The sequence below is a fragment of the Rhinoraja longicauda genome, chromosome 8 (genome assembly GCF_053455715.1).
Source record: "Rhinoraja longicauda isolate Sanriku21f chromosome 8, sRhiLon1.1, whole genome shotgun sequence".
NCBI lineage: Eukaryota > Metazoa > Chordata > Chondrichthyes > Rajiformes > Arhynchobatidae > Rhinoraja > Rhinoraja longicauda.
The window spans coordinates 24,249,576-24,267,406 of NC_135960.1; the positions used below are offsets into that span (position 1 = coordinate 24,249,576).

Sequence of the window (17,831 nt, forward strand, 5' to 3'; positions counted from 1 at the left end):
TCGCGACTCCAGAAAAAATGGTGGCCGCTCTCCTCCTCCTCACACCCCGCCATCTTGTGTAAGCCTTCTGCCGCCGCACTGCTGGCCTCGAGTAGTCCCAGGTCGGCCGGGTCACAGCCGCATGCCGGCGCTCCCTCCTCCACCCTGTACGCACACCCAGTGGTAAGTGGCTTTCGCCGCCAACAGGTCCACGGAGGGGAGTGGGCGTGGAGGCCGAGTGGGTGGAGGGGAGGTGGGGGTAGGAGGGGAATGGGAGTGGGGGAAGGAGAGAGTGGGGGAGGTGGGTGGAGAGAGTGGGGGGTGGGGGGAGAGTGGGAGGGGGTCGGAGGAGAGTGGAGGTGGGGGGAGGAGGTGTGGGGGAAGGGGGACAGTGGGGGTGGGGGATGGAGAGGATGGGGGTGAGAAAGAGGGGAGAGTGGGGGGAGGAGAGAGTGGGGGCAGGGGAAAGGGGGGTTGGGGAGGAGAGAGTGGGGGGGAGAGAGAGGAGAGAGTGGGGGTGAGGGAGAGGAGAGAAGAGTGGGGGCGGGGAGGAGAGAAGAGTGGGGGCGGGGAGGAGAGAAGAGTGGGGGCGGGGAGGAGAGAAGAGTGGGGGCGGGGAGGAGAGAAGAGTGGGGGCGGGGAGGAGAGAAGAGTGGGGGCGGGGAGGAGAGAAGAGTGGGGGCGGGGAGGAGAGAAGAGTGGGGGCGGGGAGGAGAGAAGAGTGGGGGCGGGGAGGAGAGAAGAGTGGGGGCGGGGAGGAGAGAAGAGTGGGGCGGGGAGGAGAGAAGAGTGGGGGCGGGGAGGAGAGAAGAGTGGGGGCGGGGAGGAGAGAAGATTGGGGGCGGGGAGGAGAGAAGAGTGGGGGCGGGGAGGAGAGAAGAGTGGGGGCGGGGAGGAGAGAAGAGTGGGGGCGGGGAGGAGAGAAGAGTGGGGGCGGGGAGGAGAGAAGAGTGGGGGCGGGGAGGAGAGAAGAGTGGGGGCGGGGAGGAGAGAAGAGTGGGGGCGGGGAGGAGAGAAGAGTGGGGGCGGGGAGGAGAGAAGAGTGGGGGCGGGGAGGAGAGAAGAGTGGGGGCGGGGAGGAGAGAAGAGTGGGGGCGGGGAGGAGAGAAGAGTGGGGGCGGGGAGGAGAGAAGAGTGGGGGCGGGGAGGAGAGAAGAGTGGGGGCGGGGAGGAGAGAAGAGTGGGGGCGGGGAGGAGAGAAGAGTGGGGGCGGGGAGGAGAGAAGAGTGGGGGCGGGGAGGAGAGAAGAGTGGGGGCGGGGAGGAGAGAAGAGTGGGGGCGGGGAGGAGAGAAGAGTGGGGGCGGGGAGGAGAGAAGAGTGGGGGCGGGGAGGAGAGAAGAGTGGGGGCGGGGAGGAGAGAAGAGTGGGGGCGGGGAGGAGAGAAGAGTGGGGGCGGGGAGGAGAGAAGAGTGGGGGCGGGGAGGAGAGAAGAGTGGGGGCGGGGAGGAGAGAAGAGTGGGGGTGGGGGGAGGGAGGTGGGGGCGAGGGGGAAATGGGGGTGGAGGCAGGGCTGGGAGGAGTGGGGGTAGCAGAGGTGCGTGGGGAGGGGCAAGTGGGGGTCGGGGATGGAGTGGATCAGTGGGGGGAGATAGAGTGGGGGGGTTGAGGGTGCTACATCAATACAGGAGAGGCTTTGGGTCTCTCAAACTATGTTACTAAAACTCTCATCTTTTCTTGATCTAGTTTTGGATATTGGGAACAAAACAGAACATTTTAGTTTTAAGATACAGCATGGATAACATAGAACTAGTGTGAACAGGTGATCAATGAACATTGTGGAATCGGTGGGCCGAATCCACACCATCCATTGATCACCTGTTCACACCAGTTCTACGCTATCCCACTTTCGTATCCATTCCCTACATATTAGGGGCAATTTACACCAGTCAATTAACCTACAAATCCACATGGTTTTTGGCATGCAGGAGGAAACTAGAGCATCCGCAGCAAACCCACGCAGTCACAGGGAGAATGTGCAAATTCTACAGATAGCACCCGAGATCAGGATTGAGCCCAGGTCTCTGGCTCCATGAAGCAACAGCTCTACCAGCAGTGCCGCTCTGCCACCTTTAGTTTGCAGATTTTAAAAAATGTATCCACCAAGTAAAAGGTAAGCAGGATAGAAGCAGACTTGAGGGAGATATGACTAGTGAGATATTTTAATGCAGATTTTGAAATGATGCGGAAATGCAGTGTAATACAATGATTTTTTTTGGGGGGTGGGAGATGAACAGAGGGATATATTTATAAATATGAAAATGGCAAGGCAATTGCGGAAGACCAGAATCAAGTAACATCAGGACAGAAAGGCATCATAGGAATCAGAAGGGAAGTTATACGAGATACATTTGGGACTGAGATGGGGGAGAAATGTCTTCACCTAGAGTTGCAAGTCTGTGGAATTCTCTGCTACGGAGGGCAGTGGAGGCCAATTCACTGGATGTTTTCAAGAGAGTTGGATTTGGCTCTTGGGGCTAGAGGAATCAAGGCATGCGGGGATCGGGCAGGAACAGGGTACTGATTTTGGATGATCAGCCATGATCATGTTGAGTGGTGGTGCTGGCTCGGGGGGCTGAATGGCCTACGCCTGCACCTATTTTTCTATGTTTCTGTCTTTGGTTCATCACCTTTATTGGCAGACCATTCACCTGCCCATCATCCGTTTATCAGACTGGAATTATATCTGTCTGCTTATGGTGACACTGCAGTAACTCTCTGGGAAGGGCCATGTGTCAAGCCATGATCTGAATTATGGATTAATTGATTTATTATGGACATTTTTGATATTAAATGCATAGAAATGCAAATTATGTATATTGTAAAAGGTAGTCAAAACAAGTGAATTGGAGAGACAGCCAAAAGGGGTTGAACATATTCACAGTTCAATTACTTCCCTTGCCGTAACACTTCCATGATTAACCCACAGAAACATTTTTCTGTAGCTAAAAGTCTTCACTCTCCAGTTCAATGATGAAGATTTTTTAATAAAGAGGATTCTCTCAAACACCTACAGATCTGCTATCGATAATATTCTGATGGGATGCATCGCAGCCTGGCATAGCAACTCCTCTGGTCTCCGTCTAAACCTGCAGAGAATGGTGAACTCAGCCCAGTTCATCACATATTTGGGAGGTCATGTTGCAGTTGTATAAGAGGTTGGTGAGACAGCATTTAGAGTTTTGTGTTTAGTTTTGGGCACCATGTTATAGGAAAGATATTGTCAAGCTTGAAAGGGATCAGAGAAGATTTACAAGGATGCTGGCAGGACTAGCTATAGGGCGAGGATGAGTAGGCTGGGTCACTGTTCCTTGGAGCACAGGAGGATGAGGGATGATCTTATTGAGGTGTATAAAATCATGAGAGGAATAGATCGGGTAGATGCACAGAATCTCTTGCCCAGAGTAGGGGAATCGATCACCAGAGGACATAGGTTCAAGGTGAAGGGGAAACGATTTAATTAGAATCTGAGAGGAAACTTTTACACACAAAAGGTGGTGGGTGTATGGAACAAGCTGCCAGAGGAGGTCGTTGAGGCTGGGACTATCCCAACGTCAAAGAAACAGTTAAGACAAGTACATGGATAGAACCGGTTTGGAGGGATTAGTGTAGCTGGGACATGTTGGGGCAAAGGTCCTGTTTCTACACTGTGCCACTCTATGACTTGTGCTAGTTTGTTAGATAATAGAAGCAAGCGAGTACAAACCCTTCATAAAATTGCTGGTTATGTCTTACATTAAGCACTGTGTACAATTTTTGTATATAAACTTTACAAGAAATGTGGGGTTCAAGTATAGTTGTTAATTGTGACTTTAAATAACTGTAGAAATTAGAGAAACTAGCGTTTTTTCTCCTATAAACAATAATGGAAAAGACACCAAAACTGCAGGAACTTTGATAAGGTTAGATGGTTACAAATAATTGGGAAGTGGGGGAAACAAACCCCTCCCACAATCTGAATGCACTACCTGAAAGAATAATGGAAGCAAATCCCACTGGAACTTGAGAAAGACAAAAAGCAACTGAAAGAGGATTAAATTTCAGTGGTGCGAGTAGACAACAGGTGGATTATGAGGCATTTATTTTAAGCAGAAAGGAATTAGGTATGGAAGAGTTATACCAATGGAGTGGCTAAAGAAGTAGATACGGAATAAGTACGCTTTTTAGACACAAAATGCCAGATTAACTCAGCAGGATAGGCGTAATCTCTGCAGAGGAGGAATGGGTGACGTTCCAGGTCAACGCCCTTCTTCAGACGGAGTTTGAAGTGTTTCAACCCAAACAACACCCATTCCTTCCCTCCAGAGATGTTGCCTACCCCGCTGAGTTACTCCAGCATCCCATGTCTATCGTTCGTGTAAACCAGCATCTGCAATTCCTTCCTACACAGGAAGGGATTTACATGTTTAAAAGTGGAATAAGACTCTTGTAAGAAGACTATTATGATAGCAGTGGCTTAGGAAAACACCACAGAATAATGAAGGCCGCAAGTTATAATCATAGGTTCACATTTCCTTATAGGTATTGTTTCAGTAAATTCATCATGATCAAATCACTACTTATTTCCCAAACAGGTTAAATACGTGAGAACTATTTAACAACGTGCAGGTATCCAAATTGCATTACATCTTGCATTTATAAAGCATATTTAACATTATAATGCTTCTCAACTTCCCACACAGAAGTATCAGGAGGCAAAATTTGATGTTAAAAGGGGCACCACAAAAGGCAAATCAAAAGGTTGACCACATTACTCTCAACATGGAAAAGGGTGGGAACTCTACCCTTTCAGATGCAGGCATCGACAGATAAAGCCATCATTGATAAGACCAAAGAAAATTACAAAGCAAACAAAAGATGGAAAAAGTGGAGGGATTCCTCACTGAATCTATTGTGTCGGGTAGACACTAATTAAATTACAGAGGTGGACATAGATGGTATAAATGAGTACAAGACACAGATCAGAACCTCGTTTCATAGTCTCAGAGGATTTAAGTTATGAACTGTCCTATACCACATAAAACAGTAGACCGGGAGGAAAGATGGAAATGATGGCTTCCAGGACATTGATGCAAGAGGGGCAAGTGGAGTTATATCAGGGAGCGAGGTTAGAATCTAATTGGAGGAAACTTCCATTTGTGTCGCTGAATGTCAGACAAACAATGGAGTTTTGGGAAAGATGGTAATGGATTAAACTGTACTTCCAAGAACCTGTCACAATTAATGCTGCTACTTCTATATTCCACATCAGCTGAGCAAGACTACCAACCAAGTACCAGGCTTGTCCTGTGGATGTATTCTCGTTGTTAACAAGGATGAGACAAGCACTAGGAACATGTAACTGGCAGAAGACATTTTCTCTTCAACTTGAACTGTATTTTTGATATTTTTCGATCCCTTAATACTTTTGCCTCTTTTGCTCTCTCACACGAACGCAAATCCCATCATGAGATTCCGATAAACACTACAATCCGATTTTGAGCTTTCAAAACAAAAATCACGTCCATCGAATTGGCTCTTCTTACACCTATGAGCCCAACAACAACCTTGCCACTACCAGCACCATATAGGAATCTGCACTTCGGGTCCGCTCAGTGTAAAAATATAAATTGCTTGTATTGAGTAACCTTGGAGAGCTCTTTCCTCGCGATCTGGCTACAGACTAAGTACCAGCGCTCACGTTATTTCAACGCTTGGCTTGGACAGGCAGGGTCTCTCTTTGTTGCCTTTAACAAAGGATAAATAAATAAAGGCTGCCAGCTCGGTGATTAACAAACCTTGAGATAAATCCACCAGTTCTCAAATCACAATAAAACTACAAGCCCCCATGTTGTTAAATCGAGATTACACGATTGGCAACAAAAGACGACGCAAAGATATCATAATGATCCACCCTTGGAAGACAAACTGCAGAAAAAAAACCAACACACACAGCAAGGGCTCAGCGCAATTTTCATCCTCACCTGGCTGGCGATCTCATGCCAAACAAAAACACTGTAGTTTTTATTCTCCAATAGACTGTTAACTACAGCTAATTGAAGTTAAACGCGTGTATTTTTTTTTTTACCCCTGCATGCCTTACCCTTCCTCTTGCCCTGAACGCGGATGTGAGGATTTAATTTATTTCTCACACACACATTCAGCGCAGTCCCAACCACCTCCCTCTTTCCTCCAGTCTCCGTTTTAAATCGCTCGAGCGCAAGCTGCCGAGCAACGCCAGCGGGCGCAGTGCGCACGCGCCCCCGGACCGGCGCGGCGGGGCGGGGCTCGGGCTCCCCTCGCGAGATGGCGTCGCTACCTCTCATCAACTAACCTTTCCTTTTTCGTCCCCCGCCATCAAACCACGTGGAAGGTTCCAGAAGGGCGAGGCGAGATCTTGTGCAACAGGAGCGATCGCACGCCTGCACGGGTTCCTCGCCGCCCTGGTTCCTTTAACTTTAGCTCACTCTATTTCTCTCTGCCTGCATCAATTGCGGCTCAACAACGACGACGACGATATTAATAGCGCGCAGGCAGTCATGCGCTGCCGGGCGAAACACTGCCGCTCGCCGGTCAGCTGAGTCCCTTCATTGATCAGCCGCACGAATGCAATGAGCGCCACCGTTGCTAAACACAATGCAGATAATGTTTGTGCAAAAGGGGAAGGTGATAACTATCTGAGGTTTACAGCCAAAACGAAGGCGGCGAGAACACCCATTTAGGCGTTGTTCAATCTGACTTTCACGCTTAACGTGATCATCACATATATCTATTTGCGTTCTAACAATGTGTTTTTGTTGGCATAAATAAATGTTTTGCCCTTACCGTCCCGGAAAAGTTGCAAAATCGTTCCTCTTTAAAGAAGTACGGAACTGTTTGCTCAGTCGCCTGTATGACTCATCGGTAAAAAACAGAACAAAAACGTCAGTCAACCCACGGAGCCGGTTTCCAAGAGGCCTTCCTTCTGGTAAATCTTTATCCAGCCCGTTCTGTTCCTGTATGGATTTAACGTTTCCAACAGAAGCGTCTCTTGTAGTCCAATAAGCTAAAAACGGCCCGTTATAAAAATGATTTGCTTTGCAGTTCATCTACACTTTGAACTAAAATGATAAAAAATCTTTGTTTATACAACTACTTTTTTTTCCAATAAATGCATTTTGACTGCTTAGGATTTATTATCTACACGGTAACAAAGAATTTGGAAAACCAAATGAGTCAAATTCTGAGGCATATCATTAAAAATATCTCTGGCCTTTAACCATCATGATAATGTCTTCAGAAAGTCTGCTGTTGATCCTTCCATCATATGTCAGAGACTGAAAAATGTACAGGTATTAAGAGAATCAAGGGATATGCGATGCTGATGTAAAAGATCGTCCATGATCTTGCTGGATGTTTGAACAGACACTGGTGCAATTGGCCTTTACTGTTCAATGTTGTAGGCTTAATTTATATTTATAAATTAAAGTTATAAATGTTAAATCTTTTTCTCTCTACCAGTGGTGAGTGACAGAATAGTAGTAATACCTTTGATAGAGTCATACAGTGTGGAAACAGTCCCAAGTTATAGGAGTAGAATTAGGCCATTCGGCCCATCGAGTTCACTCTGCCATTCAATCATGGCTGATCTCTGCCTCCTAATCCTATTTTCATGCTTTCTCCCCATAATCCTTGACACCTGTCCCTTCAGCTCAACTCCCATGTCAACCAAAATGTCCTACCTACACTAGTTACTCGTACTTGCGTTTGGCCCATATTCCTCTCAATCTATCCTATCCATGTACTTGTCTAAATGTTTCTTAAATGTGATAGTACCTGCCTCAACTTCCTCCTTTGGCAGCTCGTTCCATACACCTACTGCTCTTTGTAAAAAAAAGTTCCCCCTCTGGTTCCTATTATATCTTTTCCCCCTCTCACTGTAAACCTATGTCCTCTGGTTCTCAATTACCCAACTCCGGGTAAAAGACTGTGAATTGACCCTATTGTGCACTTCTATAAGATCATCCCTCATCCTCCTGTGCTTCAAGGAATAAAGTCCTAGCCTGCTCAATTTCCCCTGGTGGCCCAGGCCCTCGAGTCCTGGCAACATCCTCGTAAATCTTTTCTGCACCCTTTCCAGCTTCACACCATCTTTGTATAAAAGGATGACCAAAACTGAACAATACACTAAATGTGGTCTCGCCAGTGTCCTGTATAACTGCAACATGACCTCACAACTATATTCAATACTCTTGACTGATGAAGGCCAATGTGCCGAAAGCTTTCTTAACCATCCTGTCTACTTGTGATGCCACTTTCAGGAACAATGGAAAACGTGGAAAAAGAAAATATAAAATTATTCTAAGATGTGATAATTGTAAAGAAAGTTTGAAATTAATTTGCTTCAGAATATTTCCTGCAGATTTCAAAAGGTTAATCACCTGTGCTGCCAATTTCCGTCCTGCTCTCATTTTAACTTTTCTCCCTTCTCTTTCTCCACCTCTCGGAATAGGTGATTGACCAATGTCCATTGCAAGCTCATGGATTCCTACAGTTATTTTGATGGCATCTCCTCCCATCTTGCTTACATTCCCCTAGTTTCTCCATTTCAGCTTTATCTCTTCTCGATTACCACTTTAATGCTATTGTGGCGCGTCGAAAAAAGCCCGAAATAAAGGCGAGGAGCCGGGTATTTCGGGAGGTTTGATTTTAATACGTTTGCTAGACCGGTCAAGTCTGCCAGAGTGAAGTCGCGCCCAAAACCTCGTCCTTTATAACCGTAGCAAAGGGCTGCCCCCCTGGACCAGTCCATTCCCGTGCCGAGGGGTCGGTAGTGGTATGGCCCGACCCTTGGGAGCCGCCACACTTATGTATTTTTTAAAATTATGTTTTTCCTCAATTAAAGTTGATAAGCTCTATAATTTCTTGCACTTCTGTTGTCATTGTGTTTTTTCATGCCCATATCTTTTCTTTCCACCTTACCAAACACCACACTTATTGAATCATTCCCCTTGTCTTCCACCATCTTTAATGTGATGCCACCACCTTCACTCACCTGTTAGGATTCTGAGGGGATATTTCCCCAGACAATTCCTACTTCACTCATCTGTATCCACCAACATTCAGTCCTGTATCATGGCACCTTTTGTTTCCTTTAAATGAGAGAATCCAAGTGTAGACTGCGGGTACTATGGAAAGCATTTCCATTCAGTCCTCAAAGATGATCTTGAACTTCCAGATACTCGTTACTTTAATTCTCCTTCCCACTTTCACTCAAATATCTTTGTTCTTGATCGATCACAGTGGATCAATCACGCCCATTGTTAGCAAGAGAAACAGTATTTCGTCTTCTGAAATGGCCCGTTGGAGTCCTTAAGACAAAGCATTAATTAAAAAAAAAATAATAACCCCCATTTCCAGTTTACTTCAAAAATGGCCAGTTGTAACATGCTGGGTATTTTCTGCATTGTATTTTTATAGTTCTCTAGTTTCCTGGCCTCATTCACATTTATCTCCTTCTATTTGTGACTCCTCCAGACAGACGAGCTTGCTTCGCCATTATCTCTTTGCAGTTCAAATTGTTTAATTTCCAACTTATCTTACTACAACTAGGACAACAACCTAAATGTTCACCGGTTTCTCTTTCCACAGATGCTGTATGACCAACTGAGTATTTCCAATGTTTAAAAAAAATAAAAATGATTTCCAGCATCTGGACTTTTAGCCTTTTTTAAGAAACCCTGGTGATGAGGATAAAATATGACATGGATAAAAAAAATCATTAATGTGCAGAATTCTTGAGTGCTTTTGGTAAAGTAACAGATTTATATTTCTTTCAGATAAAATTATTTTCAAAATTAGTAGCTAGATTAATAGTTATTAATATCTAAAGACATTTGCTGAAAGATGATTAATGGTAATTATCAAACACCAGAATCCTAACTTGTCACTGTTGGTTTTATTTTGGAATTAAATCCTACCTGCAGCCATTCATTGCATTCAAGTTAAACAAATTTGGAGTAAACAGATTCACACATGTTACCAATGCAATCATAAATTACTCTCTTCAATTTTTCAATGTGTTTTTGGCATTTACATAGCATTTCATCATGCTTATTCAGGATTAAAGAGGCAACTGGTTGTTTTCACAGCAACAAATTTGAACTCCATGATGTTATGATGGATTAAATAGAAAAAAAACAGTCTCTGTCATTGCTTACAGCAAATAAATAGATTAAAATTGATTGCTATGTCATCTAAAAAACCTGACTAACTCTACCAGAGAATCACCAAGCAGGGTCACAGTTAAATAGAATTACTGGTACTCATATATCAGCAAATATAATAGCATTACTGATAGTTATATGTTTGGAATACCAAATCAGACATAATCTCTCCAATCTGTCCTCATAATTACAATGCCCCATGGCAGGCATAGCATCGCCTCTTGTGAATCCATCCTGGTGAATCTTCCCGATATCCTCCCCTTTCCTACAGTGTTTCCAAGGTTTCAAAGGTCTTTTATTGTCACATGTACCAATTAAGGTACAGTGATATGCAAATTACCATACAGTTACATGAAAAAAAAGCAACAAGACACACAAATACATAAAAGTTAACATAAACATCCACCACAGCGGATTCCTCACGGTGATGGAAGGCAAAAAAGTCAAATTTTCTTCCTCTTTATTCTCCCGCGGTTGGGGCAGTCGAATCATCTGTCGGGGCGATCAAAGTTCCCGCAGCAAGTAGTCAAAACTCCCGTGTCGGGGTGATCGAAACTCCCGCGTTGGGGCGGTTGAAACTCCCGTGGCTTGGAGTTCCCGATATCGGTGTCTGAACAGAGACCGCGGGCTCCGTGATAAGTCTGCAAGCACCCACGTTGGAGCTCCGAGATCGATCCCTAGCAAAGAGATCGCGGGCTCCGCGATGTTAAAGGCCCGTAGGCATCCGCGGCAGAGCTCTCAAAAGCCGGTCTTCAGCAAAGGCCGCCAACTCCTCGATGTTAGGCCGCAGTGCGGGTGGAGATACGATACGGAAAAAAAGCGCATCTCCGTCGAGGTAAGAGATTAGAAAAAGTTTCCCCAACTCCCCGCCCCCACCCCCCACATAAAACAAGCTAAAGAACACTAAAAACATACATTTAACCTACTATTTAAACATAAAGAAGAAAAGGACAGACAGACTGTTGGCAAGGCAGCCATTGCTGGCGCCACCCAATGTGACTAGAGCTGCATGCAGCACACAGCTGAGATTTGATGAATCTCTATGCTAAAACTCTTGTTTGTTTGTTTGTTTGTCTGTTCCTGAACTACAGCCGAAATGGTACACAATAGTGCAACAATTTTAGGCCCACCTTACTGTCGTTCATTTGGTGCTAATGGAAGAAGTTTCATTGAAATCGGTGTTATATTTTTTAAGTTATTCACATTTTAAAGTTTAAATCCATCTCCTAGGGAGGGAGGAGAGAGGGAAGGAGGGGGGTGGAGGGAGGGAGGTTAAGGGGGAGTTGAGGGGGAAGAGTGGGGGGGAGGGAGGGAGGGGAGGAGAGGGTGCTGCACCAATGCAGGAGAGGTTTGGGCCCAACGGGTCCACTTTGTCTAGTGTTTATAAAGTTGGTGCATAAATTCCTGGCTATTGTATTCCGTGCCTTGACTAGTGAAGGCCAGTATTCCATTTGTCTTCATAATCACATTATCTGCCTATGTCACCCTTAAGAATCATTGCCCTTGCTCCCCATGAACCCATCTGTGCCTCTGGATGGACCAATCTGAGTGAATGTCCTCACTTAATTAGTTCTCCTAAAATGCAACATATCACTTTTATCTGCCATTTCTTATCCCATTTCAACAAATTAATATCATTCTGTTGCTTTAGGCAATCTTTCAATAACTCCACCATTCTCAGAGTCATCGACAAACTTGCTAATCTTGCTCCACAGATGCTGTATGTCCTAGCTTCATTAGTACTTGCAAAATGCATACATTTATGTCGATTAAACACCTCGCATTTATCAAGATTCTACTGAATATGTGGAAATTTAAAAAAAAACGAAAGCCATAAGAATGCTAGTTAAATTATAGTTCATAATGCAATACCCTTCTGTTACTTTATCTAGGTGGCTGCGTTTACCTATGTGCACTGCACTTTCAATTCCTATTTGGCACTTGAAAATTTTCAATTTTGCCGTGGTTCCTGTGGCAAGCAAGAAGATTCTGAATCATCAATGTATCAGTATCACTCAAAACTGCTGCTTGAACACTATAAATTCTGCCTGTCTTGGTGTGCATTTACTCTGTGATTACTGTAGGATGATTTGACTGATTTTTGGATGTCAATGTTCTGTAACAATGGTTTACATTTGCCTAAAAATATAATACTTAAAGTGGAAAACACAAGCTGTTACTAAATAAAGTAATAACTTAGTGAAGTAATAACTTACAATATAGTTAAAAGGACTTTGAAAATAATAAAATGGAGCCAAAATGACAGAACAGAATGTAACACAATTGGTTTGTGTGGAACAGAACAGCCTTGGATAATATTCCACTGACACCATTGTAATTTTATTCCCAGAAATTGAGTAGTTGTTAACCTTTTTTGTTTTTCGCTATGCTGGTCAGTAACTTGTCAAACTAAATAGTTGTTGCTATCTTGATTATGTAGTATGGAAAATCAAAAGGCCTTCTTGAGAAAATCAACACATAATGCAGTAATAAAAATGAACTGCAGATGCTGGTTTATACCAAAGATAGATACAAAATGCTGATGTGACAGGTCAGGCAACATTTCTGGTGGAAATGGAGAGTTGATATTTCGGGTAATGACCCTTCTTCAGACTGATTGTAGTTGGGGTGGGGGTGGGGGGGGGGGGGGGGGGGGGACTGAAAGTGATCATAGAAACCAAGTCAAATTGGGGCCGGCATCAGATTACTTCAGGCAAGGAGGTTCCCTAATAGGCTGATCGTTGGCTAGAGATGGTTAGATACAAAGAGGGATATATTGTTGTGAACTGTGGAACTGGTTTTCCTACTAACTACAAAATCAGTATGCACCATCATATCTTCAATGTTATTCAGCATCCAATCTATTCTACCAACAATACCAAAGTATCTGATCTACCTACTCTGGACACTAACACAGTATCTGTCACAATCTTTACTCACTAGCAGCACTGCAATAACTAGGCTTCTCTCGCCCTCATGATTAGATATGAACTTCATCCCCTTCACCAATCCAATGTCAGTCACTTCCATGCACAAACAGTATGTGATATTTCCCCAACAAAATTCTCTATCTTTATCCTGGCTCTCCCTGCAATGACCAATCTTTACTCTCAGTGGTACTCCAGGTTTTCCTCACCATGCTCAAGTATCTTCTCTTCCAGTTGCTGGTGTCGAATTCCAAGGATCCCTAAACTGGTCGCCTTTTTGTTTTCTCTCTTAACTGTTAGCTAAAAGAGGAATTTTGGCTGTTGTCAGCTATATGATAGTGAGTACTTGGAATCAATTCATATCATATCATATCATATATATACAGCCGGAAACAGGCCTTTTCGGCCCTCCAAGTCCGTGCCGCCCAGTGATCCCCGTACATTAACACTATCCTACACCCACTAGGGACAATTTTTTTTACATTTACCCAGCCAATTAACCTACATACCTGTACGTCTTTGGAGTGTGGGAGGAAACCGAAGATCTCGGAGAAAACCCACGCAGGTCACGGGGAGAACGTACAAACTCCTTACAGTGCAGCACCCGTAGTCAGGATCGAACCTGAGTCTCCGGCGCTGCATTCGCTGTAAAGCAGCAACTCTACCGCTGCGCTACCGTGCCGCCCTTCATAAAACCACAGAATCTCTATTTGGTTATTCAACCACTTGTAGCCTCTCATGTACCTACCCTATTAGCAAGGTTGGGTAGATGATTATTCCCAATCTGACCTTTCTGTCCTGGGCCTCCTCAATTTTAAGAGTGAGGCCCAGCGCAAATTGGAGGAATACCACCTCATTTTTCGCTTGGGTAGTTTACACCCCAGCGATATGAACATTGACTTCTCTAACTTCAGATAGTCCTTGCTTTCCCTCTATCTCCTCCCCCTTCTCAGTTCTCCCACTAGGCTTTCTGTCTCCGACTACATTCTATTTTTGTCCCGCCCCCTCCCCAGACATCTGTCTGAAGATGGATCTCGACCCAAAACGTCACCCATTCCTTCTCTCCAGAGATGCTGCCTGACCTGCTGAGTTACTCCAGCATTTTGTGTCCACCCTTTTAGCAATGGAATCATGAACTCTGCTTCATGCCACCTTAAGAGGGTTCTTCCAAGACTTTGAATTCAATTTAAGGAGAGTTGCAAGCAGATCTTAAAAGGAGATGATACACTGAATTTTAATGGAGAGCTGTGTAGGAAGGAACTGCAGATGCTGGTTTAAACCGAAGATAGACACAAAAAGCTGGAGTAACTCAGCGGGACAGGCAGCATCTCTGGAGAGAAGGAATGGGTGACGTTTCGGGTTGAGACCCTAATGGAGAGCAAATGTTGCATAATTTATATGCTGGGAAAATAATACATTGTCGAGTTGATATAGCCAAAGATGTAAGATTATTTATTTACTTGCTACGTTTAGGGCTACATTCTGCAAATATAATAAATTAATGTGCCAAGAAATTAGTCATTGTAGCTAGAAAATCCTGGGAACATCATGGTGTTTTGCATGTTTTACAATGATGTGTTTCAGTTGAAATCTATTTTTAGTTAACCTAATTTCAATTCGTAATTTACTTTACAATTAACATAGCAGCTGGTGCATTGATAATATTATTTTGGAAATTTATCATTTCTTTGATTTTTATTGTAATTTTGAGCAATTATTAACATAACCACCATAACTTATTTAGTAAGTTTAATAATACACACAAAGTGTATTTTTATGGCTCAAAAAAATTGTGTGACTCACACAGCTAAAATAATTAATATTAAGCCACTCTTCTTTCTTCATACTAATTTTCACTGGATAATTGTTGAGTAGCTTTTGATGGAATTGTCAGCTTTTGTTACCAGATAGACTAATTATTGGTATTAAAATACTCATTGTAATGAAGTTTAATTATTTTATATGTTGCTGGCACTGGGAAGTCCTTATTTGCATACTTTATATTTAAAAGATGAATTAATTAGCATAAACATGCATGTTTATTGCTATTGAAAACAGCTAACACCTGGCATTAATTATGGCTGTAATTGGAAAAGCAACATATTTATGTTGCTGAGTGATTTAATTAGTCTAGAGTTCGGGCAGTATTGCTCAGATGCTTCCTATAAAGCTGTAGTTCAAACAGATCTTCAAGAATGTTGTTGGCAAGCCATCTTCTTGAATTGCACAGTTCTTCCAGTGAAGGTGCTTCCACAGGTAGGGAGTTCTGAAATTTTGTTCTGGTGATGATGAAGGGACAGGAATTCCCTGTTAGAACCGAGTATGAATGGGAAGTGAACCATGATACATCAGAATTGGTGCAGACCAAATTCATTCGGGAAAGGCCTCTTAAAAAGAAACATAGAAAATAGGTGCAGGAGGAGGCCATTTGGCCCTTCGAGCCAGCACCGCCATTCATTGTGATCATGGCTGATCATCTACAATCAGTAACCTGTGGTTGCCTTCTCCCCATATCCCTTAATTCCACTAGCACCTAGAGCTCTATCTAACTCTCTTTTAAATTCATCCAATGAATTGGCCTCCACTGCCTTCTGTGGCAGAGAATTCCACAAATTCACAACTCTCTGGGTGAAAAAGTTACTTCTCACCTCAGTTTTAAATGGCCTCCCCTTTATTCTTAGACTGTGTCCCCTGGTTCTGGACTCCCCCAGCATTGGGAACATTTTTCCTGCATCTAGCTTGTCTAGTCCTTTTATAATTTTATATGTTTCTATAAGATCTTCTCTCATCCTTCTAAACTCCAGTGAATACAAGCCTAGTCTTTCCAATCTTTCCTCACATGACAGTCCTTCCATCCCAGGGATTAACCCCATGAACCTATGCTGCACTGCCTCAATAGCAAGGATGTCCACAAATGAGAGTTTGAACAAAACATGAAAATTGTCAGCTTTCATCCCAGTGACACCAAGTGATAAACAGAGGTTTAAAATTTAAGATCACAAAAAAAAAAGTAAGGTGGGATGCAAGGAAACAGATGTTACAGAACAATCAGAAGAGGATGTTTTCTGCCAAAAATCTTTGCTGAAGTAGATTCCATAAATTCCTATGAAAGGAAATTAGGTAGTTGTCTAAGTATAGAAATATTAAAGGATGTACTGGAAACATGAATAAAAACAATCCTCAACTCTAGCAAGCAAAGCTGAATTTAAAGGTATGTCTTTAAAGAAATTCTTTATAGAGTTTTCACTGATATCACCAGCTCATTTGGAATAAAAACTTGAGAGGGTAGATTCTTGAATGGTTTTACCATGAATGCCTGTCATTGTGAACTTATAAAAGAAAAATGTACCATTCAGAATTAAATATAAACAATATAGTTAAGACCTACAATTTATGTTAGGTTATTTTGCCAAAAGGGATTGAAATACACATTTAAATGAAATTTGAAATCAAATTTAGAAAATAATCAGCGAGTAATAGGTGACTTAAAAGACCAACCGAACAGAGGTGACCTCGAACTTATTGAAGTATCCATTACAGAAGTTTTTGAATTTTTTGTTTCAACGGCATTATTGGATTCTACACAACCTAATAATTAATTACTGTATGATCCGTGCCAAGCTAAGGATTAAATTTAAAACCTTTCCATGCCGATCAAGTTCTATTTGTCTGTATTTGGCCCATTAGTCTCTAAACTCTTCCTATCCATATATTTGTCCAAGTGTCTTTTAAAAATTTGTGCAACAGCTTTGACACCAGTCCAGCAATGGAGAAGTCAGACTAATAACAGGAAGTACATACATCAGTACAGTTTAAGAATTTAATTTAATGAATCTGGATATAAAATATGATATTCATACCTTGCAGGTGTTGAATCATTGTATTCTTGGTTCTCAAGCTAATTTTCTGAGTTAGTTCTTTAATTCTAATTTGATACTTTTCCCAATCTTATTTATTTCTAAATCTGATTATATTTCTGCATTTTCTTTTTTAACGTGAGGTTTTGACAATAACTAAATTATATCCATTTCATATGTAGCCTCTTTAATACTTATTTTCCTCAGCCCTCAAGTTCGATGCCCTTAATTATACCTGCCATATCCATCCTAACAGTTTTAAGTTCACTAGTCCATATATTGAGCAGCTCTTCGGTGAAATCTTTTGCTATTATCACCATCAACGAGGCAATTACTTTATACCATTCAAAGCTAATAGAAATTCCCAGGCTCATTCTTAATTGTCCTAGGCTTTAGAATATACAATAACTTTAAATATTTCTTCCTCCACTTTAACTCTATCAATCCTGCAATATTTCCATGAACAAAGCCTCCTCAAAGTATAGCCCTCATTTTATTTTCATTAATGTTAATGGTATTCTCCAATGGTTTCCTTCTTTCCCGGATATACTTTTGAAAGCATCATCTTTACTCATGAGAATCTAATTGTTACAGGATAATCTGGTTTGACCTAGAAATTCATCACTCATCAGTAGCTCTAAATGTATTATGTATTAGCATCTCCTCATTGTGGGATGAGTTCTAAAATTCAGAACCACTTACATTAATTTTAGAAGTGGATCCTGGAATGTAAAGGGCTTAATGGTCCTGTTAAAAGAGCTAAAGTTTTTTTCTCATTTAAAGCAATTAAAAACAGATATATTACTTCTACAAGAAACTCACTTAAGATTGGAAGATCATAATAGACTGCGTAAAACGTGGGTGAGTCAGATTTTTCACTCTAGAT

At 42.7% G+C, this 17,831-nt stretch overlaps 1 protein-coding gene across 5 annotated transcripts in view; it reads right to left on the reverse strand.

Moving 5' to 3' along the window:
* mgat5 (alpha-1,6-mannosylglycoprotein 6-beta-N-acetylglucosaminyltransferase) overlaps positions 1–17,831 on the reverse strand; it is a 108,782-nt gene that overhangs the window by 89,076 nt on the left and 1,875 nt on the right. For 2 of the 5 annotated variants that reach the window (XM_078403431.1, XM_078403432.1), the window contains exon 1: positions 5,941–6,190. The exons of 1 other annotated variant lie outside the window; for it this stretch is intronic. The gene's annotated coding sequence lies outside the window, so the exon portion shown is untranslated. Of the gene's footprint in view, positions 1–5,940; positions 6,191–6,290; positions 6,469–6,781; positions 6,826–17,831 lie in introns of those variants that run through there. 2 more of the 5 variants (XM_078403434.1, XM_078403433.1) reach the window with 2 other exon arrangements.